The sequence below is a fragment of the Mustela erminea genome, chromosome 5 (assembly GCF_009829155.1).
Source record: "Mustela erminea isolate mMusErm1 chromosome 5, mMusErm1.Pri, whole genome shotgun sequence".
Classification (NCBI taxonomy): domain Eukaryota; kingdom Metazoa; phylum Chordata; class Mammalia; order Carnivora; family Mustelidae; genus Mustela; species Mustela erminea.
In genome coordinates this window covers 17650554-17674838 of record NC_045618.1, presented here as the reverse complement: position 1 = coordinate 17674838, position 24285 = coordinate 17650554, and positions in this window count along the sequence as shown.

Sequence of the window (24285 nt, the reverse complement as noted above, 5' to 3'; positions counted from 1 at the left end):
ACCCATTTAAAGGGGGCAGCCTCAACTGAGCTCCAGCCCATTATGGTATGTGGAAACTAGAACTTTTTCTTATCTTTTTTTTTTTAAGATTTTATTTATTTATTTGAGAGAGAGAGAGAGAGAGTGTACATGAGCCAGGGTAGGGGAGTGGTCAGAGGGAAAGCGCCAGAGAGAGATGTGGACTCCTGGCTGAGCAGGGAGCCCAACTTGGGCTTGATCCCAAGACTCTGGGATCATGACCAGAGCTGAAAACAGATGCTTAACCAACAGAGTTGCCCAGGTGCCCCTTTAAATGTGAAGTTTCCCTATTTCAAAATGGAGGCACTATGCAAATGAAACAGCCACCCTCCGAGTGACAGCTACAGCTGGATTTTGGCAGTTAGTTTGCAACCTCTGGCCTCAATAAATCTACCAACCTTTTATTTCCCCCTGCAGAGGGTAGATAGATAGTTAGGTGCATTACAAAATGCATAGACTTTCTTTAGGGTTTCCTAACTTCGCCATTTGCTCATCCTAGGCCAGTGGAGGACTTGGTTCCTGATTCCCTGTCTGGGTTCCATATGGTGAAAGCCTAAGGTGGAGGGCTGGCCAGCTGGGGACATGCTGGGTCAGAACCCTTGTGGGCAACTAGAAGCATCCACATACAAATGACATAGGATGAATCTGACTCTGATTAGAAAGAAGGATTCTGGTGGTGGCTGGGTCTGGAGAAATTTCTTTGTTTATGTTGGGGCCACAGTAGATTTCTATAGAACAGGCACCTGTAGCCCATGTTAGAAGAGTAGCAAGGCTCAGGCAGCTTGGCTGGGTCCCCTTCCAGGAGGATACTTGTCCTAGGTGCTTTCCTATGCTACATCTCGTTTGAGCCACACAGCAACAGGATAAGGTGGTTATTGCCATTTTGCCAAAGATGAAATTGAAGGTCTGAGAGTGTTTGCAGTCACTGAGTGGTTGAGCGGGGACCTAAATCAGGATCATTTGATAGTAAGGCAGGCAGACCACCCCTCCCCTGCCCTGGACTCAGGGTAAGGCACCCTTGCTTCCTGGCCCAGGAACATAGCCATACAAACGGCATGAAAACCATCTATTTTTTAGGACTCCCAGTTTTCTAATGGGAATTTGGCCTCCTATTTGCACCTGTGTGCATATACAAAGAACTTTATTTTCTTGATTGGCATAAAAAATGACCCTAGAAGAAGTTGCTTCGCAGTCTAGGGAACCTGTGTTGAAATAAGGCATTAACAGAAAACTTCACCCTGCACTGCCTGCTCCTGAGTCCTTAACAGCCCCAAGTTGGAACAGGGCATGTCCTAATTCTTCAGTGGAAATTTCTTCGCTCCACTAAGTTCAATCCATGTTAGAACCATTAAAATGTCTTCTTAGTGCTTAGCCTGAAATTACCTCCTTTTACAGATTTTCCCGTTAGGTAGATCTATAGCCCTTTGGAAAATGACTTGCTTTTCATGGTGGTGGAGGAATGTCTGTGATTTTAAAATCATGATGCAATGTGTCTTGATTCCTCAACATGTGAGCGCTATCTAGCTCTAAGTTAGACTACCAGTAAATAAAAATGGACTTGGTGCCTGACTCCCGCCTCCATAAAAATCCAGGGAAATGTAGATGAGGGGAGCAAGGAGCAGTGCCTGAGCCCGAGGACCTGGAAGGTTTAAGTGAGGTACTTACTATTCATCTGGTATTCATTGCAATAACATCAATCTCACCAGATTCTCTCGATATTAATGTAGATGCTCTGCATTTAATATATACTTCCATTGGAATTTCATTATAATTGGGCACTAAATGATGTCCACTTATGGCAAAGTGGTTCCAGAATTTTTTGTAATAAATGGATTTTAGAAGAATCCCAGATTCTTTGCTGAGTCTATATTAGACTCTTTATGCTCTAATTGTCATTGACTGTCTTTACTGTATTATTTCCAGACAGTTCATAATTTCCTCTGCTGAACAAATGATGATTTGTGAGTGAAGTAAGACACCAACTGGGGTTACGTGGTACCATTGATTTTTTTTTTAATTGCTCATTTGGAAAATATCTTTTAAAATCATTCAAATCATCTCTGTTGGTGTCATTATTAATGGCTGAAGGGGACCTCATAAGGGGAGTGACTTGTGTAGTAACAATGAAAGCAAAAATTTATTGAGTGCTTACTAGGTGTTAGACAGCCTATAAAGGTAAGCGCTTTACATTCATTATCTCATTGGAACCCCACAGCTATTCTGTAGGTCTGATTATCATTTTTATTTTCGTCAAGAGGGCATCGGAGGGTAAGGACTTCATGTGAAGTCATACAGCAAAAAAGGGCCAAAGTGGAGGTTGGATATATACCTGCGGGCTTCAGGCCTTAAAGCCAGTGATGTTAGCCACCATATAAGATGGCTTGTGGGATGGACTTCCCACGGGGTTCCTGGACCCATGAGAAATTAATCTGCTTTTTTGTCATAAGCAGCTAGACTTACTAAGATAACTGGAAAGCTATCTCTATGATAAAGGTATAGATTTTCTCTCCCTTTACTCTCAGGGATGGTCGGGAGCTGATGTTTTGGGGGAATAGATGTCCTGATAACTAGAAACATAGGAATTCCATGAAACGAATAGCCATATTGTACTACTGCATTTGCTTGCACAGAAGCAGCTTGCACAGACACATAACAGTGCCTAGGTCATGTCAGGGTTAGAACATGTGGTTGTTATGGCTGAGGATGAGAGCTCTGTATGGTTAAGAATCCTTATACTGTTCATGCTGACTCAGCGTTCTGTGCCCCACCCCACCCCCACAGGAAGGGGCCGTCCCAACTCTGACCTTAACCAGCCAGTGGCCTTGGGGAAGCATCGTGCCTTCTCTCATTTGCAAAATGAAGGGAAAAATTGGGTTGAATTCAAGACTTTGAAATGTATTTAGATTTTGGCATTACAAGGTCTTTCTTCAAAAGCAAGAGTATGCAGAAATCTACCATGGAAACAGATGGAAGTGGAACATCTCTGGTTGAAGTAAGCACTCCCCCCTGCCTATTCTAGGTTGGAAAGTTCTTGGGACTCCCCATGCTGGTGCCCAGAGCCCTGGAGACTCTATCGACTGTCTCAGGATCAGCCTGGAAAACCTCCAGACCCTTTGCTCCCTAAAGGTCCTGCTAACTGATCCTTCCAAATCTGCTTCATCTGGATATGGAGCACACCCAGAGTCCTTGGTCTGCTTTAATTTTGTGAGCCTTGGGAACTGAGTCACTGGTGAATTGTCCTTTGCCATGGTGGCCCCCGAACTGCAGGTGTACTCAGGGCAAATGTCTGGGACACGAGGCATGCATTTTGGATTTACCACCTTTTATGTTCCCATCCTTTTGTCATTTTCCTCTACTTCTACTGAGTGTCATTGGACATTAAACACAATTTTGTAGACTACTTTTAATCTCTTTTTTAAGCAAGGTGGATTAGGAAATAAGCCAATCAACACATAAAACACTCCCCCCAATTTTTTAAAAAAGATTTATTTATTTATTTGAGAAAGAGGGGGAGAGAGCATGAGTGGGCGAGGCAGAGGGAGAGAATCTCAAGCAGACTGCGCACTGAGTGAGGACCCCATGCAGGGCTTGATCTCATGACCCTGAGATCAGGACCGGAGCCGAAACCAAGAGTCTGAAGCTTAACTGACTGCACCACCCAAGCTACCCCTCCCCCCAAATATTTTCTGATTCTGTGGCCCAGAATTGGTGGCTTCCATTATTATCACATCAGCCATCCCTGCTGTCACCCTTATTACACCTGTACACCCCCTTTACCACAGTTAGCACAGCTTAGGATAATGAAGTTGTGTGATCGTTTGCTCCAGCATGGGGCTCACTCTGGACTGCCAGCTCTCCGAGGCCAAGGACCCTACCCAGAGTGCTCACCATCTCATCCTAAGTACTTAACCCATTTCCTGACATGGGGAGGGTATGCAACATATAGTTCTAGAAGGAATGAATGTTGAAATTCTTTTTATTCAACTATCGTCCAACCAGGCAGCCTTTCATTCAAAGTGAAGTTCTGGAGCCAGGTTACTTGGTTCAAATCCAGGCTCAAGCAGTTACTCGGTGTGTTCTTGGATGAGTCACAGAAATATTTTATGGCTCAGTTTCCTCCTCTGTAAAGTAGCACTGATAATAGTATCTATTTTGTAGGGTTTGTATAAGAAATAATGAGAAAACTTACATACGTAGTTCAGTGACTGGTATATAGGTAAACGTCCAGTATTTTTAGTTTCCTATTTTCATACTATTTCTTTCCCTGGTGGATTACACAATCCTATGCAGGATATACACATAAATCGATAATTATAATATAACATGATGAGTCCAAAAATTTCACCTAATTTTACTAGGGTTCTGCTGAAATCCAGTGGAGGAAAAGGAGACTGGAATGACCAATAATGAACACTAATTATTTGCTTATTTATTTATTTATTCATTTTATGACTAATTTATTTATGGCTAATAAATAACTAATTTATTCATTTATGCTAGCCCCGGGCTAGATATAGGGATACAGGAGAAAATGCGATAATGTTTTTTATCATTGGAGTATTTATAAAATCAGATTAGGGAGAAAAAATATTAATAAATAAACTTGATGTTGTCGAATACATACTTTAATCAGAGTAAGATTGGGTCCTCAGTGTCCTCAAGCTCTGAAAAGATTGTGATTTCACCTTCACTTCCCCTTCTAGGAATTCTGAGGGAAATCAATACTAAACCGTAAAATACGTAAGGAAGGCCAACAAAATTCTGACTTTTCCTGGGATGACTACTCTGATGCCACTTTGGAATGCTGTTGTCAATAAAATGTCTTTAGAATCCCCTGTTTTCCGGTGGCTTACACTTCTGCTGGGTGGGCCCATGGTGCACTCAATACCGAGCATGGGTATGAGTGCCTGGTGCTAAGCTCTGTGGGAATTCAGCTGCCGGTGGTGGTGGCTCTGAATAAAGGCTGACAACTTTGCATCTCTAGAGGGTGCTTGCTTACTCTATAACCTCCTGGTTCGCCATCCACAGTAGACCCTCTGCGAGCCCACGGGCTCATTACTTCCCAGAGCCCCACTCAAGCACTTGTCTTGCCAGCTCATTCCTTGGGCCCTTTCTCTGCCCTGCACCATCCCCGCACATAACACTGAAGTTGAAAAATTGTGTTTTGATAACTCTTAGGGTCCCCCTCTTTCTGTCTTGTGGATAATGTTATTCACGACTTGTTTTCTAGTTGTAGTTTTGAAGTTGCTTCACGTGCATACACATGCGTACACTATCATCTTATCTATTTTGAAGATTTTATTTATTTATTGGAGAGGGAGAGGGAGAAGCAGACTCCTTGCTGAGCAGGGAGCCCGGTGTGGGGCTCCATCCCAGAACTCTGAGATCATGACCTGAACTGAAGGCAGATGCCTTCACCAACTGAGCCACCCAGGTGCCCCATACATTTTCATCTTAAAGAGACAAAGACTCTTGGGAGCAGAATGGTGTTGCTCACTTCCTTTGCACTCTTAGTTCATTTCAATGCAGTGTAGTCTGCTAGGTTCCAGGCATGAACAATTAATGAGACATTAGGTCCTACGCACGAGTCTGTGGTCTGTTGGGATGACATGTGCTCTGATCTTAGGTGAAGTAGCAGAAAGGAGACAGTGACACACTCTGCCCTGGGAACTGGAGAAATTTCACGGGACCCCCAATGAGAAGGTTCTCTTCAGGCAGAGAAGAGGTTTGTGTCTAAGTGTTGTGGAAGGCGGGGTATTTATATGTGCGTGTGTGTGTGTGTGTGTGTGTTGTGAGGAGCGTTGTGTGAGTGTGGGAAGGTTTGTGTATGTGTGTGTGTGTAGTTGCTAGTGTGTATTTTCCTGATTTGTTAGGAGGTTGTGTGTGTGCTTCGGGGTTATGGGTGCCAAGGGAGAATTAATATGTTTGTGTGCTGGGTTGTGTGTATGTAGTATTATGGAAGATGTTGTGAGGTGGTTGTTTGTGTGTAAGGGTTGAGTGTGTATGGGGTCATGTATAGGTGTCTGGAGGGTGGATTTATGTGTGAGGGGGCTGATGAGAGAGTGTGGGGAAGAGAGGGTATGTGGATGGGAGCGGTGGCTAAGTTAGGGGGGCTGTTGGCAGGCATGGACAGAGACATTTAAGATAAAAGATGCACATGGCCAGGAAATAGAGTAATGGAAAGCACAGCTCATCAGAGGTTGGTGAATTCTTAAGAGAGGAAGCCGGGGTCAAACTCACCCCATTTTGGGTCGGGGCCATGTTAAGGTGTTTGGACTTGACCCTGTGATGTTACAAAGCTACGGAGACGTCCAGGAGATCCTTCGTCAGCCATTACTGAATGGTCACTGGAACCAGATGAGTCCCTAGAGACTTAGTGGGTGGCTGCCACTGCCACTTAAGACTCTGCGATGGGAAAAAGCAGTTCTTTATTGTTAATGCCAACACCTCCGATAATATACTTTTTATCTCTGCTCATAATGGTCATGTAGATAAATTCCATAAATCAAGTCTCAGCAGTAAAAAGGTTAATAAGTTTACGCTGTATAATTGAAAGCCATATTGGTGATTAAAAGGATTTTATATATCAGTTTTCTGGGTCACCAACTAATTATTTTCAATGGCCAGTCATAAAACACAGCACCATGGCTGGCTAGACACTGCAAACTGTCAGATGCTAAATCGTGTAGAAGGGAATATACGGCAGGTTACCTTAAGTCGGCTGGTCTTTCCCTTGGGATGGGATATCACTGAAATCTCTGTTGTTTGTGCTGTGCCAATCCTGCAGGATGATTTGGGGTCCTCTTCTTCCCAAAGTAAGGGAGTTAGACAATTCCCCCCCCCCAAATATAAAGGACATGTTTAGCTCTTGGGACCCCAGGGTACCTGCATTCATTCCTATTTAATGCCCTTGGCCCTCGTAATGTTAAGCACTTTCTTCTATAGCAAGACCTTATCCTTGGCTATCCTTAGTCAGGATGGAGATCCAAAAAGGAAGGGAAAAGTATATGACATGGTGCAGATTAACATTTGTGGATCCCTGGAAATGTTCCTGGAGCTGTGCTTTGTGATTTATATTCACTAGAGACCAGTAAGGTGTGCAGGGTCAAGGCCAGCGACTTGAGAACAGACTTGGAAAGTGTGGGTGCATTGCTCAAAAGTCATGGCTACTAAGTGGCATGGCCAGCTTTCCGGCTTGGGTCTATCTGACTATCAGATGATTCTTGGGTCTATCCGACTGTCAAGTGATTCCGCCATCAAGTTCCCTACTTCGAACTTCAGGTTTTGTGGAGTCCCATCTGAGGGCACAATAAAAGCAACAAAGACGAAATGTTTGTGGTTTGATCTGGAGTGTTTGGCGGGTGGTGGAAGCCAGATTGATGCACTGAGTGAAATACACATTGTGTAGGGAGAAGGTGTCCCCTGGTGTTGTGCAAGGTGGAGTAAGTGCTGAGAATATCCGTCTCCAGTTTTGGAGGTTGCGTAAACACAGATGGAACGAACTGGAAAGGAGTCAGGAGAGGAACATTTGTTTCCACTCCTGCTGTTATTCCTTTAGAATGGGCCCAATGCACTGTTAGCCAAAATGCCAAACCTCTAGAGTTTGTTCAGAGATATATATATTTCCAGGGTTTATATCAGTAAAGAAACACAATTGCTGTCAATGGAAGTACGAATTAGTTGGCTAGAACCCACAAAAGTTGCCAGATACAGTGTTTCACACGTTTTCTTGAAGTCTTGAATGAGTCAGATTTTGCCCCATTCAGAAGCAGGGAAGCTGAGCTGGGAAGCCTTCTGGTAGTTGACATATTTCATTTGGTTTCTCCAGTCCTTTATCAGGTTCTGGGTTTACCTAGCAAAACAGGCAGTACTGGGTTGCGAGGGTGTGTGCACTTGTGCATGAACACGAGAGGGGTGGTGGGGGGGAACATTTGTAAAATCATTCTGTTGGGGGGCTGCTAATAACAGATGAGTCAGAAAGTTTGAACTACTCGGTCACTTTCTTTAAAGGCAAATGATTTGCAGATGAAACAAAGAATGAAAATTGGAAGCTAAATACCATTGTCTTGGCTACAGAGTTCCGTCGTTCCATCAATAGCCAAGAATATCCAGGATTGTGATGACTGGTTTCAAAAATGCATTTGATGGATATGGTAATCAAATCACCAAGCAAAGGAAACAGTCCAAAGATGCCACTGAGACTAGACATTCTCAGAACTCTGCACAGGGTTTGGTAATTAAACCTAGGTACTTTGTTTTCTTGGCATCCTGCTAAGACAGTCTGACCTATCAGTGGCTTCCCGTTCCCATCTGCCAAGTGAAATGTAGGAGTGGCCTTAGTTCCTTCCTGGAGGAAGAAGGAGATGTGAGTAACTGGATAAACCGAGGAGAAATCTCAGAAATGTGCTCGGAGCAAAGGTGAATGGCTCTCCTTGGGGTCAGGGTGGAAAGGTTCACCATGCAGGGGAAAGTCGGGTTTCTCACATTACAGGGATTCTTCTTCGGGTGCACTGTGACGAGAGTGTTCCAAAGATGACAGCTCCCTTGGCTTTTCAGCCATATTTTAGCAAGAAATATTGGGAATAGGGTGAGGAGTGGGAGGTGACTGGGGGCAGGAGGGAGACTAAGTGAGGAGTAGACTTGAAAGTGAAGAGAGAAAAGGGGAGAGCATGGCAAACATACTCCCATAAATATGAAAACAAATGGGCTTCAGATCGCTTGAGACACAAATGACATTTCTCTTTAATGGGAAGCACACTTTGAATAAAACCAAGCAAGCACCATTCATCATCTTTCCTCCTGATGTGCCTTAACAATCAGTGTGCGTGAGGGCGGTCTGGGACTCATGCGGGATTGTGGGCTAGAGCTGTGGCCGGGCGATGAGGCTTGTCTGGGCTCTGGGAGCACAGAGCTGGGCATGCAGGGGTGGCTAAGGTCGGGGGAGGGGAAAGCCAAAGCTGTGATGTATCATTAAGGGTTTCCATGGCTGGCTTCTTCTTCTTCTTCTTCTTCTTCTTTTTTTTTTTTTTTTAAGATTTTATTTATTTATTTGACAGAGATCACAAATGGGCAGAGAAGCAGGCAGAGAGAGAGGAGGAAGCAGGCTCCCTGCTGAGCAGAGAGCCCAGTGCGGGGCTCGATCCCAGGACCCTGGGACCATGACCCGAGCCCAAGGCAGAGGCTTTAACCCACTGAGCCACCCAGGTGCTCCCGGACTGCTTCTTAACAGGAGAAATCCGTCACAATGGGCATGCCATCCCCTGGCATCTCATTGTCACCCTAACAGAGAGGTGGTAGAAAGGAAGACAGGGGCAGAGAGCAGGGTTTGAGTTACGCCCAGCTGTAAAAATCGTGTACATTTCCTCTGGCTCATTTCTTTCCCTGCAAGGCCCAGAGCCTCCCTGGCAGGTTTCTCCTGTCCCCATGCTCCCCCTAAACCAAAGTTGTATGCCCTGTTTCTTGCTCTCAGCTTATCTGATGGACACAGCCAGTCTGGCATGAAAATCCCTACTAATGGGTTCATCTGTTATTATCACAGAATAGGCTACGATCTCAACAGAGCCTCTTGGGAAACAGTGCCCTGATGGAAAGATGGGCTTGGGTGGAAGAATTTCAAATACTGTGGGCAGGGTAGGAATCAGGGTGAGGTGTGTGAGGCACTGGCAGTGGGCACAAAATTGAAAGGGGGCGGGTAAAACAAATAAACAGACAAACACAAATCCCTATTGATTAAGACAAAAAATACTTTATTACAGTATTTTTTTTTGAAATAAACATTAATGCAAGAAGTCCACGATGAACAAAACGTCAGACTTTTAGGTACAGAATACATGGGCCTGGATTAGGGTGAGGAAGTGAGACATTCACTCTCAGGGTTATGCAAATGACTAATCGAATCTGGTCTTTATTTGAAAGTTTGACATTTTGTTCATGAGAAGGTGGGGTGTGTGAGGCCCCGTGTTGGGCCAGAGGTTGAGCCTTTAGTTCTGGCCCTAGCCTTGTTCTGCAGCCCTGTGATGACTTTCTTGCTGAATTTGTATTGTACCTTCACAATACATTTTCTTTTGCTTAAGCTGGGTTGAGTGTGGTTCTGTTTCTGAAAATCAGTAATTCCTAATGCAGAAATAAATGTTCATTTCTTTCTCTTCACAGAGCCCTGTCAGAGAATCATTCCTTTTAGATTCATTTGCTATTTCAAGCTGTAAAAGGCAATTTTCTAACAATAGCAAGGACTTCCTTTTCAGATGGATTACTTCTAATCTCATCAATCTAATACAACGGTTTTCATTTTTTACCTGTTCCCTTAAAAGATCTAATCACAGTTTTACATGGTTACAGTGATAATGAATGTAAAATTTTATATTCTATGTTTGTTTTTAGTTTTTTTTTGGTGAACTTTGTATACCAAAGGTTTTCTGTGTTGTTACATGTCAATGGCTCTAGGCCATTCCATTGAGTTTTATGCTCCATATTTTACTTATTAAACCTCTTATTGTTAGAACTTATAAATTGTCTCCAATTTTCCATATAATGGATAATGTGAAAATGAATGTGTTCATCCCCATGGATTTCATTTCTTCAGTTATTTCTTTAAATTATGGTCCCAGAAGTCTGATTTCTGAGCCAAAGTCCCTTGTTAGACTTCTTAATATGTAATTTCTATTGCCATATAATATTTAACAGCACTTAGAGTTTATAGTGAAAACAATAGAATTTGAACCAAAAAGAATCTTACACATAAGTAAGCTACCTCATTTCAAATTTAAGTAGGAGTGGGATAAGTAACCATTTTTAAAATTGGATTTATTTATGATGCAATTCAGTTTTAAAATTGAGCCCCAGATATATTTTTACCTCTCACTTCCAGTAGAGCCTATGGCTGCACCAACTACTTTTTCCCCCCTCTTCAGTTAATTTTGCAAACCAGAGGAACAATCATATTTTATGGTTTCTTTGTAAGAATATATATTCTCATGAAAACCAAATAGTGATCGAAGTTGCAAGTTTAGATTGAAACTCTAACATACATGGCAGATATCTGATGCCAAAATATTTATTTTAAAAAGTAGCAATCTTAAAAACTCCAAAATTAAAATTAAAATCTTATGTTTTTAAATTAAAATTAAAATCTTATGTTTCAGCAATGGGAAAATGCAGCCATCCCAATATCTCGTCTACTATTCAGGAATTACATATTTGGAAATGAAAATCCAAAGACCCATTCTGCGTTTCTGTGCTTATTTTCACTGGAGCATGTAAGAGCATTTAAAAACAAACAGTAAAGACAAAAACAAAACAAAAACAAAAAACCCCTCACACCCCAAAAGGCTTCATTTTCCCTAATTGAGTTAATAATTGAACTAGTGACAAAGCAAATATTCCTTATATGTGGGCCATTGTCTCTCTATAAAAGAATTCTATCAACATTTTCCCTGACCCCAACGTTTCAAAATATTACACTCATTCTCAACATAGATAAATATGATGGAGGTAAAAAGCTCAAAGGTGACCATGGAGAGATCAGTGTTGAAAAAGCAAATTTGGTTACATCCCTTCATGGAAGTACTTTCACCAGCCACAGCGTTAGGTCAACTGTTCCAATATCCAGGCTGCTTTTCAGAAGAAGGATTTTCCAGGTAGACCTGAAAACAAGAAGAAAATGAAAGGAAGACCCTTGGCACATCACCGTGGCTAGGACTGCCTAGGGAAAATCTAAGTCCTAAAATAGTTAACTCTGGAGATACACAGTATCTTGAGATTCATCTGTAAAATAACCCTTCTCTCTTATAGATGTGAAAGATTCCATGGCTTGCCCAAAGTGAAATGGCTAGATTGTTCCAGCAATATGGCTACATTTAGCTCTTTGGATTTCTGTGTACCAGTACTTTATTTTACTACCATGTCACTGACACTAATGTTCTTCCTTGCGGAATGCCTCCATTCCAGTCCCTCTTCCTCCTGTGTTAGCCAAATCTCTATCTTGGGAACCAATGAGGGAAGTCCCCATTCCAGGGAGTGTCATGAGCATTGGGCTGCTAAAATATTGAGCAACACTGTAAACTCTCTTCCTGCCTCCAAATTCTCTTTCTCTGTTCTGTCAGGCTGGGACCTCCACCACCATTGACCAACTCAGTCTCAGGTTCTCTTAGCTCAGATTCTCCAGAAAATATTTATTGGGCTTTATTCAGTTTATGGTTTCATTCTCTTTAGATTAGGTTTGTCTCTTGGTTTCTTCCAAAGGGGCTGAATATCAGTTCCAAAGAGTGGGCAGCTGTCTCGATAGGTAGTTTAACACCGTGTCTCTTAAAATTGAATATCATGCTGGGGTCCAGTATTTTGATACATAGAAGGTCCTGGAGGGAAACAATTCAGTCAGGTGATTCCATGAACAAACTTTCAAGAAAGGACTACCTTCAGAGGAATGGACAGCATTAAGGGGACTGGACCAGGAATATTGATGCACCCTGAGTTTGGCAACAGTGGGAAACTGCTGCCACTCGAGGCCCAAAGTGGGAAATGGAGGAAATAGATTTATATAGCCTGGTGAAAAATGGTGCGCTGGAAGACAGACTGCTTGACAAAGCCACAGCCATGGAGGATGTTGATAGTGCCCAGAGATGCTGCACTGAAGCCAGGAGAGGAAGAAGAAGAAATACTCCTGCCTCACTCTCTTACCATCCTCCCTTTCTGGCATTGGTCAGACTCGAAAGGAAGTCAGCCACCAAAAGAGCCAGGGGTGTGGCTTGTCAGGGTCAAGCTCCAGGGGCACAGAGCAGAGCAGAGAATGAATTGGGGGAGTAAAAAGAAAAATATTAGCAACTGTTTGTCTGTGTGTCTTCTCATATAGTATTTGAAACAGTTTCATGAAGTGGTTGAGGAGACTGAGGTAAATTGACAAGACATCAAATCTTTTCTGAGGTAAGGTAGCTTCTCCAGCAGTAAACTTGCTGATGGTCCCAGAGCTAGTGTGTCCCTGGGATGTGAGCACATCTGTGTCATGGTAAAGATAACAGTACTGAACACCAGATAGTGTTCAGGCAGTGTGCTAAGGCAATCACAGCCTTTAGCTCATTTAATCTTTACAACAACTGTGAGGGCTGAATACCGTCACTCCTTGGGGGGGTACCAGGCTTGAGGTTGTCCATCTTCAGGAGGCTCTTGGTAGGTACTAACAGCCAGGAAATGTCTTTTTCTGTGGAGAAATAATGATTTGAAATGACATTTTCCCCATGAGGAAGGTGCTGTCCCCATCTTAGAGGTGGTGGAATTCAGGTTTGATAGATGTGTAGCCCAGAAAAACTCACCCGATACTAAGATGCAGCCAGGATTTGAGCCACTTAAACTCACTATAATATCTGCCCTCTTTGCTTTAATTCACACATCATACCTTCTCATCCACCTTCAAATCAGGAAACCTAGTGATCTGTTCTGAGAGTCTGCGTGGATCTGATATGTTGCTCCTTTGGCAATCCCTGTCTTCTTATCCAGACTTGTAGAATGAAACCTCCTGTCTCTTTCTGTCCTCTGTCAGAACAGGGTCACTGGAAAGAGGAAATGAAAGAGTAAATGAATGAATGAACACATGAATAAGTAGACAGCATACATATTCTCATTCTGAGTCTATGAAATCCATAATCTCACCACTTTATTGCATCACTAAAACCCTGGGATGGGTGGTGATTCCCCTATTACTGAAAATCAGGTCACTGGAAGGTGAAAGCTGCTTGATTTCAATGTCGTTTTCCTTGTGCTTCGCAAGTTGCCTCTAATGGCCTTTCAGATGATGGGAGCTGAAAAAACTTGCAGCAGATATTTAACAGCCGTTTTATTTGGTGTGTTGGGAGCTAGACAGAATCCTTTGAAGGTTTCTAATCTAACAAGTGGATGTTAAATCCTGTAATCCAAGGGGGGTGGACACACTGGTCTAGGATCTAGATGACCAATGGTTGCGAGGCAGAGTCCTTTCTCCTTGACCGAAGAATGGTCCATTTTGGGTAGGGAGACTGTCCTCTTCAGTGAGCCTTCAGATTTGGGAGGGTCTGCGTGGAGCAAGGAGGGAGGAACGGAGGATGAGCTCTGCCAACCCCATCACCTGAACCAGTTCTGGTGACCAGGAAGGTGACTGGTGGGCACTTCCCCCCCCCCCCACTGGGAAGGTATTATTACTAGGGTAGTACTTCTTTAACATCATATCCATATAATTCGCCTGGCAAGCTTGTAGAAATGCAGATTTTGACTCACTAAGTCTGGGTTGGGGCCTGCATTTCTTCACTTCTTACAAGTCCCAGGTTGCACTGACATTGCTGGCCAAAGGGTCTAGAACAGCAAGGTCGTAGGACATGCATTTATCTTATTGTTGCCGTGCTCTCTTTTGTAGGTCAGTGAATTCTAAGTAGCTTTACTTGGGGCCTGGCTGATCTTATATAGGAATATCTGATATCGTGGAAGGTATGGCCATGGTCATTGTAACTCATGTGGGAGTCATCATTGCGGTTACTGTTTGTTGAGGAGCTCATTTGGGGCAAAATGTTTGCAAGCCCCAGAAGCTTGCTCAAAGAGAGTCAAATAGAAAGAAAAATTATTGCAAGTTATAGACAAAGTCCTTAGAACCTAATTATGGCCCTCTGACACTGGAGCTAGAAAGAGCAATTTCTCCAGCACTGATGTCTTCATCCATACAGGGGAGGTGATCATGCTTGCTGGGGATGTTGTGAGGATTAACTAAAGTAAATGCCAAGCACAGTGCCTGGCACAAAGACAACTATTTTTATTACTTAATTTATTTAAAAAATTTTTAAATATTTTATTTATTTATTTGAGATGCACAGAATGAAAGAGAGAGAAAGAGAGAGAGAGTGCACGAGCAGAGGGTAGAGGCAGAGGGAGAAGGATAAGGAGACTCCCCGCCGAGCAAGGAGCCTGATGTGGGACTCGATCCCAGGACCCTGGAATCGTGACCTGAGCCGAAGGCAGACGTTTAACCGACTGAGCCACCCAGGCATCCCTTTTACTAAACTTAAAAACTCTAAGGACAGTGAGACTATTATTATCATGGGTCGACAACACATTATCGTATAGTAGGAAGGCCATGGCATTTGGAATCTGAAAACTTTCCTTTGGGATCCCAGGTGCAACACCTATGGATGGCTACTGTCCCTGAACCCCATTTAAAAAAAAAAAAATCAGTTCTAGCTTCATGGAGACTGGAAGGATTCAGTGAGAGAATGCATGGACGCACATTCATTAAAAATGAAAAGTATTCTTTTAGGGTAAATTTCTCCTGTCCTGTGATGGCTGGGAAGAAGGGACTGACTTAGACAAAAATGGAAAAGACGAGCATGCCACCCTGCAGAACACTATTATACTTCAAAAAAAAAAAAAAAATCGAAAGGAAGAAGTAAAGTTTGGCCAACAGTGGCCCCAGTTGGCTCGGCGATTATCTTCCTAAGTGTAAATTCTAGTGCCTCCAGCAAAACATCATACCCTTTGTTAATTTGAACTTGAGTGGTCTCCCAAGGGGCATCTCCTCTCCTCTCTACTCCCGTAAAACAGTACGTCTGTCTCTACATCCTTTGAAAAGGACTGTAAAAAAGACCCACGAAAGGAAAATTGAGTACCTTTCAACTTTTTTCTCACTTTCTAGTTCTTAAGTTTCATTGAACATTAAAAGTTTTTATGGGTAGCGTGGAAAGGCATTTTGCCACTTGAAGCTAAGGTGTGATCCAAATTACAGGAGACTCCATTTCCAAAGCGGTATTTAGCGAGTTTCACACGTATCTTTTTTTATAGGACATGGGCACTGGCACAGAGGGGCAGAAAAAGCAAGTTAGCAGCTCTCTGGTAACATGCCCTTTGCAGCCCAGATGTGGTCACTGTGCAGCCTGGCCACGTCTTTCCTTCGATCCCTTTCCTTCATGCCTTACTGAACAGTGATGGGTTGATTTCCATGCACAAATGGGCTGCAGGCTGCTTGCCCCCAGAAGCATCTACCTGGCTGTGGACAAGTGATATCGGGAGGCACTGACTGGTGTCAGGAGGCACACAGAGGGTCTGTCTCCATGGGCACATGCAATGTTGGGGTTCAAGTATCTTGGGGTTGCATGTGAGGTCTCAGCATTTTAATCCTACTGCTATCTTAGCATTTTTCTCTATGTTGGGTGAAAAGGAACCCTGTCCAGGTTGAAATATAGACTCTTTCTCTGTCTTTCTCTCTCCCCTGTCATTAACGCTTGCAAGACCTTGGCTGTGAAAGCCACAGACAGTTTCCATTTTCCAAAGGATAAGAGGAAACAGGCCGAACTGCTTCATTATTTAGTAGAAAGAGTAAGCAGTCGTTGTGACACACAGATAAAATTTTTAAAAATCCTGTAGATTTCAGGGTCATGAACTAATTAATACCTGCGAAGTCATGCACCAAAGAATCGAAGATGTGTGAACCTGCCCTCTCTCTTTCTTCTTGGAAGCAATGTCTTCTTGCCTAGGGGATAACCATCTAGTTAATCTGGTCAATAAGTCTAAAGTTTTTTTTTTTTTCTTTTTTGTTTTTTGCTTTTTAATGGGAGGGCTGATTTATCTTGTTTGATTTTTTTTTTTTTAACATTTGACAAATTAACCAAATAGTCACCTAATTGGTACTTTTCACAAGGAAATCCAACTTGAATGTAGAAAAATTAAGAAAATGACCTCTCCTGCCAATTAGAACAGAAAGCAGTCCTCACCCACCTAACGGCTGAATCTCTCACAGTCTATAAACAGGGATCCAGAAAACAGGGGCGTGTGGGAGGAACCCGATGAGAAAGTTTCTCTTTTTATATTTAGCAGAAGCCAACTGCACAGAGGCAGAGTGGCCTATTTGGTTCAACTACTAGTAAAATGCCTTTCAGAATTGATAACAAAATCTGCCCCCCAAACTCTATTTACCCGTATTTCCCCCGCGCCACAAGACACAGGAGACAAATTATTTTTTAAACTCACAAGAGAAACCTCGTCTTCCCTTAAAGTCAAGCAAATCCGAGTTGGCTTCCCTCATAAATTCAAGAACAAAAAGTTATAAATTGAACAGATGAAGGACATTGCCTTCTTTAAAGTGATGTCTCCTTGCCTTAATGGATTTAGCTGTGGCAGGGAGTCAGAGTAAAGCTGTCTTAACTAAATCTTTGACTGATTATGCATTTTTTCCCTATTCATACAAGATAGATTCATCATCCCAATTTGTCAAGCTGGCGAGGTTCCAATTAATTACACCCGGCAAACCTCGGCTTGCGCTCTGCCCGTGTCAGGCCTAATCTAGTGCCTCATTTGCCGTCGGCCCAATGAAGAGGTATCAGAGGTGTTGTTGCTCGGGTACTTACCGTGATGGATGCCCCCGGCAGCGGGGCAGGCGGCACAGGCAGAGCGCTGGGCGCCTCTCTCCTCCGAGCCCCAGGACTCGTGGCTCCCGCACTAATTTGAGGGCTCATCTGTATAGCGGATGTGGTCGTCCAGTCCATCCCTCATGGCGGGGCTGAAGGCTTTCCCTGCTGCAGGGGCCGTGGAAATACCTACCCAGGTTCTATATTTCTGTCAGATTTGTCCTTGCAAAACTGAAAAAAAAAAAAAAAAAAAAAAGAAAAGAAAAGAAAAGAAGAAGAAGACAACTTGTCCCTGAGCTGAGTTTCTGAGCTCTTTAGGGCTGCAGGGGAAAATCATAGGGACCGGCAAGGTGGACCCAGAGCATTTATGAATATCTGTATGTGCACCTGTGTGTGTCTCTGGGCTATTTATAGATGATGCTTTATGCTGCTTGGGCCACTGCGACTTTGCTTTTTTGCTCTTAGCTTATCAGGCGATGACCTGCTAACAAATATTACTTATTAAGCGAGGTGAGGGCCGGTGGATATTGATATGCGACCCCTGGTGTTCTCAGGGACTCGTGTCTGATGGGCGGAGAGAGCCTTGTGCCGGGCATATGCTATGACATATCTTGAGACAATTGTTTTTATCCTCTTTTAAGCTGGGAAGCCTTTGATCTGAGAGTTAACTGACTTGCACAAAGTTGCATAAGCAGTAAGTGTGGAAATGGGATTTGAACTGAGGTTTATTCACTTGTAAGGTTTTAGCTCTTTTCCTAAGTGACTACTGTTCACACTTTGTCCGGGCCGATGACCCTTGCCTTACTTTTCGTTCCTTTTCTTTTCTTTTCTTTTCTTTCTTTTCTTTCTTTCTTTCTTTCTTTCTTTTCTTTAAGACTTTATTTATTTGAAAGAGAATGGCAGAGAGAGAGAGAGAGAGAGAGCACAGGCAGGGGGAGCAGCAGAAGGAGAGGGAGAAGCAGGCTTCCCACTGAGCAGGGAGCCTGATTGTGGGGCTCCATCCCAAGACTGTGATCATGACCTGAGGTGAAGGGGCAGATACTTAACCGACTGTCCCAACAGTCGGTTGTCCCAACACTTGCCTTTCCAACCTGCAGACTGCAGCGAGAAGCTGACCATTTTGGCAGGGTTGCAGAGCTGCATGGCCCTGTCATTGCTGGGGGCTGTGTCTCCCTGGTCTGTGGGACTAGCTGGTGTGGGGATATAGCAGAGCCAAACCCTGCGCCTGCTCCCAGATCACCTTGACCACTTCCTTATTTAGCTCTCTGAGGCTCTCACCCATATGGGTCCACCACCTGCTCTCAGTTTTGGATGAACCCCACATGAAGGTCATGAGTTCTGGATCCCAGAGAGGCCTCTAGAAAGGTCAGATGATACAGCCCAGAGGTGTCAGCTCCACAGGGGGATGAACCTTGACCCAGGGAAATTTGGGGATGGCAAGGAGCCAAGCCGATTCAAACCCACCCCCCTTCCTGCTTTTGTGGGCCACTTTGAAGGTGTGACACCTCCTTGCTTCCCCTGAAGACAAGTCCCACTGGCTGGGTGGATGTGTGTGCTGGGCTGCAGGCTATGTTTCTGGGGCTCTCAGTGAGTCAGGGTTGGTCAGTGACACACTGCATTGCCTCGCCTTACATCTTGGCCTCACTTCTCTTTTAACCCACTTCAATTTCAAAACAGAGTGTGGCATCTTAATCCTTAAGTCCAGACCTGAGACAGGGCTATGGAGGCAGTAGGAGCAAAGCCGACTTCTCACCCACGCAGCCTACACAGAAGAGACCCTGGAAGAGATTGTCGTGTTTTGGAAAGAATCAAGTCACATCAAAGATCAACTTTTAATTTAAGTAAGATTTCAAGTGCATTAATATTCAGCATTTACATTCCTTCCTGGTTCGCAAATATAATGTGTTTTACAGTTATCAGAAACATATGCTGCTTTTCAGCAGCATTTTATATACAACTTGTTCAACAGAAGGTGCCAACATCCCAATATGTTTGGCCAAGCTCTGGCTTTAACCATTGTGATGAGAGAATTTGAGTGCAACAGTGTCATCTTTTTGAATGTAGATGGGGGTGTTGCCAAAGGGTAGCTCATGCTCCAAGAGAAAAGAAGGGAATGATTTTTTATTTCATGCGTTGACCTAATTTTTATGGTGTTTCTATTATGAAGAGGTTTCTGTACCAAGCTTGGTGAGAGCTACATGGATGAATCCATCCCAGATCTTGTTTTTAAGGAAATTTCACTGTAGTAAAATACCTTCTCGAAGAACTGGTGGTGGAATTCTTCTCATGAAAGGAGTCTGCCAATCTGCTACTTACCTGTGGAGCCATTCTGATTGTTAAAATATTGTGATACTGTCATGCCTGTTGGTGAATATGCACTATCCTCAGCCTCCTACACCTGGCCTACCTTTCTCCTTTGATCTAGTGACTAACGCAGTAAGGCCTGGCTGGGCAGAGGATTCTAAGTCCTTCCTCCAGCTCTATGTCCAATACCTATCCTGATGGCTCAGAACCCATGGCTCATTTTGTTAAAATGTGTGGAATGTCTTTTGTGAAATCAGCAGGATGTTATGCCCATCAAATACAGATGATCTACACCCCTACAGTTACAATCTCTAACTAGGAATATTTCTATCTTTTATTTTTTCCTGTCAATTTTGCCTCATGTATTTTGAAGCTCTTGTTATTAGGTGCATACTTATTAAGAATTGTTATATCTTCTTGGTGAATGGGCTCATTTATTGTGAAGGAATGTCTCTAGGAAGTTTATTTTATCTGGTATGGATATAGCCACATTCACTTTGTTTTGCTGAGTTTGCATGGCCTGTCCTTTCCCATCCTTTAATTAACCAATCTGTAACCTTACATTTACAGTCTTTCTTATAGGTGACCTTTAGGTGGGTCCTGTTTGTTGTTGTTTCTTTGTTTTTATTTTTATATTATTTATTTATTTATTTATTTTGAACGATTTTATTTATTTATGTGACACAGAGAGATGGAAATCAGAAGTAGGCAGACGGAGAGGGGGGAGCAGGCTCTCCGCTGAGCAAAGAGCCTGATGCGGGACTCAATCCCAGGACCTGAGCTGAAGGCAGAGGCTTAACCCACTGAGCCACCCAGGTGCCCTGTTGCTTTGTTTTGAAACCCAGACTGACAATCTCTGCCTTTTAATAGGTATTACTTGTCTATTCACATTTAATGAATGTTTTGGTATAGTTGGGTTTAGTCTGACATTTTGCTATTTGTTTTCTATTTGCACATCTGTCTTTTGTTCATCTCTTCTTCCTTTCTTGCCTTCTTTAGGTTATTAAATTTGTTTTTATTATTTCATTTCAGTGCCTTTATTGGATCTTACCTATACCTCTTAGGAAATTTTTTTTTGTAATTGTTGCTCTAGAAAGTATAATATATATCTCAGTTACTAGCTTATCACAATCTATCTAGTGTTATTACTGTTCCATTTCATGTAAAATGTAAGACCCTTGAGACAATGATTTTAGTTATTCTTCTCCCTCATCCTTTGGGCTATTGTTATCATATGTTTGTAGACATATGTATACTGTTGATCCTTGAACAATTTAGTTTTGAATTGCCCAGGTCCACTTATATGTGGATTGTTTTTCGGTAAATACATTACAGTAAATGTATTTTCTCTTCCTTATGATTTCTTTTTTTTAAAATATTTTATTTATTTATTTGACAGACAGAGATCACAAGTAGGCAGAGAGGCAGGCAGAGAGAGAGAGAAGGAAACAGGCTCCCTGCTATGCAGAGAGCCCAATGCGGGGCTTGATCCCAGGACCCTGGGATCATGACCTGAGCCAGAGGCAGAGGCTTTAACCCACTGAGCCACCCCTTCCTTATGATTTCTTAATGACATTTTCTTTTCTCCAGCTTACTTTATTGTAAGAATATAGTCTATAATACATATAACAAAAAAAAATATGTGTCAACTGTTTATGCTATCAGTGAGGCTTCTAATCAACAGTAGGCTATGAATAGTTAAATTTTAGGGAAGTCAAAGTTATACTTGGAATTTTTTTAAAAGATTTTATTTATTTAATTATTTGACAGACAGAGATCACAAGTAGGCAGAGAGGCAGGCAGAGAGAGGGGGGAGGAAGCAGGCTCCCTGCTGAGCAGAGAGCACAATGCGGGGCTTGATCCTAGGACCCTGGGATCATGACCTGAGCCGAAGGCAGAGGCTTTAACCCACTGAGCCACCCAAGTGCCCCTGTACTTGGATTTTTGACTGCATGGGAGGTTGGTGCTCCTATTCTAGGCATTATTCAAGGATTACCTGTATTATAAACTCTGAAATACTCTGAAATGTGTATATATGTATGTATGTATGTATATGTATACATTTATATATATATAATTAAAAAAATTAGTCTCCTGCCATTTAAAGATACTCAGAGGAAAAAGATAGTCTTTTGTTTTTGCTTTCACTCACCATTCCAGTGCTCTTCATTTTTCCCTGTAAGTTCTAAGTTTCCATCAGTGCAACAGTGTCTTCTTTTTTAATGTAAAGAGGTGTTGTCAAAGGGTAACTCATACTCCAAGAAAAAAAGAAGGGAATGATTTATTATTGCATTGAGCTAATTTTTATGATGTTCCTATTATGAAGAGGTCTCTGTACCAAGCTGGTGAGAGCTACATGGATGAATCAATCTGAGATTAAGAACTTCCTTTGGCATTTCTTGAGTTGTAATTTTGTATAGACATGCATTTTACCCAGTGTGGCTCTAGTTTCCATCTGCTTTTGCCTCTCTTTAGTGACTTCAGATAGAAATAAATGTGGGTTAAGAGGCTCCTGGGTGGCTCTGTCAGTTGAGCGTACGACTCTTGATTTCAGCTCAAGTCATGATCTCAGGGTCATGGGATCAAGCCCCTCAGTGGGATCTGTGCTGAGTGTGGGTCCTGCTTGAGATTCTGTCTTCCTCTCCCTCTGCCCACCTTACACTCAAGCTCTCTCTCTCTCTTAAAAACACCAGTAGTGATGGAACTTATATTTCCAGTGACAAGTCATTTTGAGGGGATCACCTTGCTATGAAGGCCTTGGGAATGAGATTACAAAACCTGGAGTTTCTGGACTGGCTTTCCACCTGTAGTACCGATTTAACACAGGGTTTAACATATTTTAAGCTTATCTCTAGATTTGGAGGATTTTTATATAAAACTGTGGATTTCTGGCTTTTCTTGAAAAATTAGAAAACTTGTACATTTAGGTTCTAAATTCTGCTATTTCAGTTGGTACCATTGGCCAGAGGTGGATAGCATTCCTGGGGCTTGTGAGACTGTGCTATTTAGTTTGCCCTGATTTCCCATTTTGATTGAGTCACCAACACTGTCCTGCTGGTTTCTGAGGTTCAGAATGAGGAACTAGAACTTCTCCATGCAGTGTGTCAACTGGTGGTGTATCCTGGGTGACCTAGAAAGTGAATTGAGGTAATTTATATATTTGCAATTCACATCAGGCAAGTGATTAGGTGGGACTTTCAGAAGACTCTGTGCATGTGCCTCTTTAAGACCAAATGGAATCTTCTGTGATGGGAATGTGAGTACGGGAAACTCTTGTTATAGTAAAAACAAAACAAAACAAAACAAAAAAACCCACAAAAAAAACAGAAAAACTCTTGAATTCTTAGATGAAGTCTCCAAGCCTGACTCAATGGTATTACGTTTCTTTGGCTAGGTGAATTTATGCATATTGGATAGAAGACTTCCTCATCCAAATCCTGTCAGAGGCCACGTTTTCCGAATGTGTTTTCTGTTCTGAAGGTAAACCTTAACATAAAGGAATGGCTCAAGAATACAATCTTTCGGAGCGTGTGGGTGGCTTAGTCGTTGGGTGTCTGCCTTTGGCGCCGGACATGATCCCGGGACCTTGGGATCGAGCCCCGTGTTGGGCTCCCTGCTTGGTGGGAGGCCTGCTTCTCCCTCTCCTACTCCCCCCTGCTTGTGTTCCCTCTCTCGCTATCTCTCTCTCTGTCAAACAAACAAACACACAAACAAACAAAAAAGAAAAGAAAAGAAAATCTTTGCAGAGATGGCAAGGCTTCAGACTATCCTGGGAAAGATATAGGTGAAATATGAAATAATCTTGCTGTAACAATTACTAGACCCACTGGGAAACCCTTTTGTGTCTTCACCCTCTTGGAATCACTTTAAAAAAATTATAATGATTATACCGACTTTCGATGACTCCAAGACGACTTTAGATTCAGATACTTTGCTTCCATAAGCTGGACTGCACAGCCTATTTGGGGGTTGAATGAAAGTATAGGAAGCAGAAAGAACACATGGAAAAGGAGAAGGTATCCCAAACAAGAGGCATGTTGGTGGTCAGTGGTGAAGGATGGGATTCATGTCTGAGTATGAGATGAGGCTGAACTCGTGCTGTGCACTTTGCAAAAGAACCCAAGAAGAAACTTCCAACCAAGTAGGGTGGCCCAAATAGCCATTTCTCAATGTGAACAGATTGACAAACACTCTTGAGTTTACTTGATCCTCTTTGGAGCTTCATGGAGAAAAATAGTAAACTTCTTCTGGTGACAGAAATTTAGAAAAGACAAAAGGAATGGGATCTCTGTCCCAAATCCTTCCTTTTAGATTAATGCTCGCTAATGGATATTAAAACGTGGTAGATTAATGAGAGCCCAAAAGACCATGCAGTTGAAAAAAATGCACTAGGCAGTTGAGAGATGTCTAGGAATTAAGGAGCAGTTCAGATTAAATTACCCCCTTCATTGAGACATCCTTTCCTTGGTAAATTGTGAGCTGGGGGAGAAAAGCAAAGAGATGCCATGATCCCAAGGGATTATTCATTGAAACTATAGTTTGTGACCATAGAAATAAAAGACACATTTAGATTTTATATGCTGGCAGGCTAACCAAACTTGGATCAACAGAA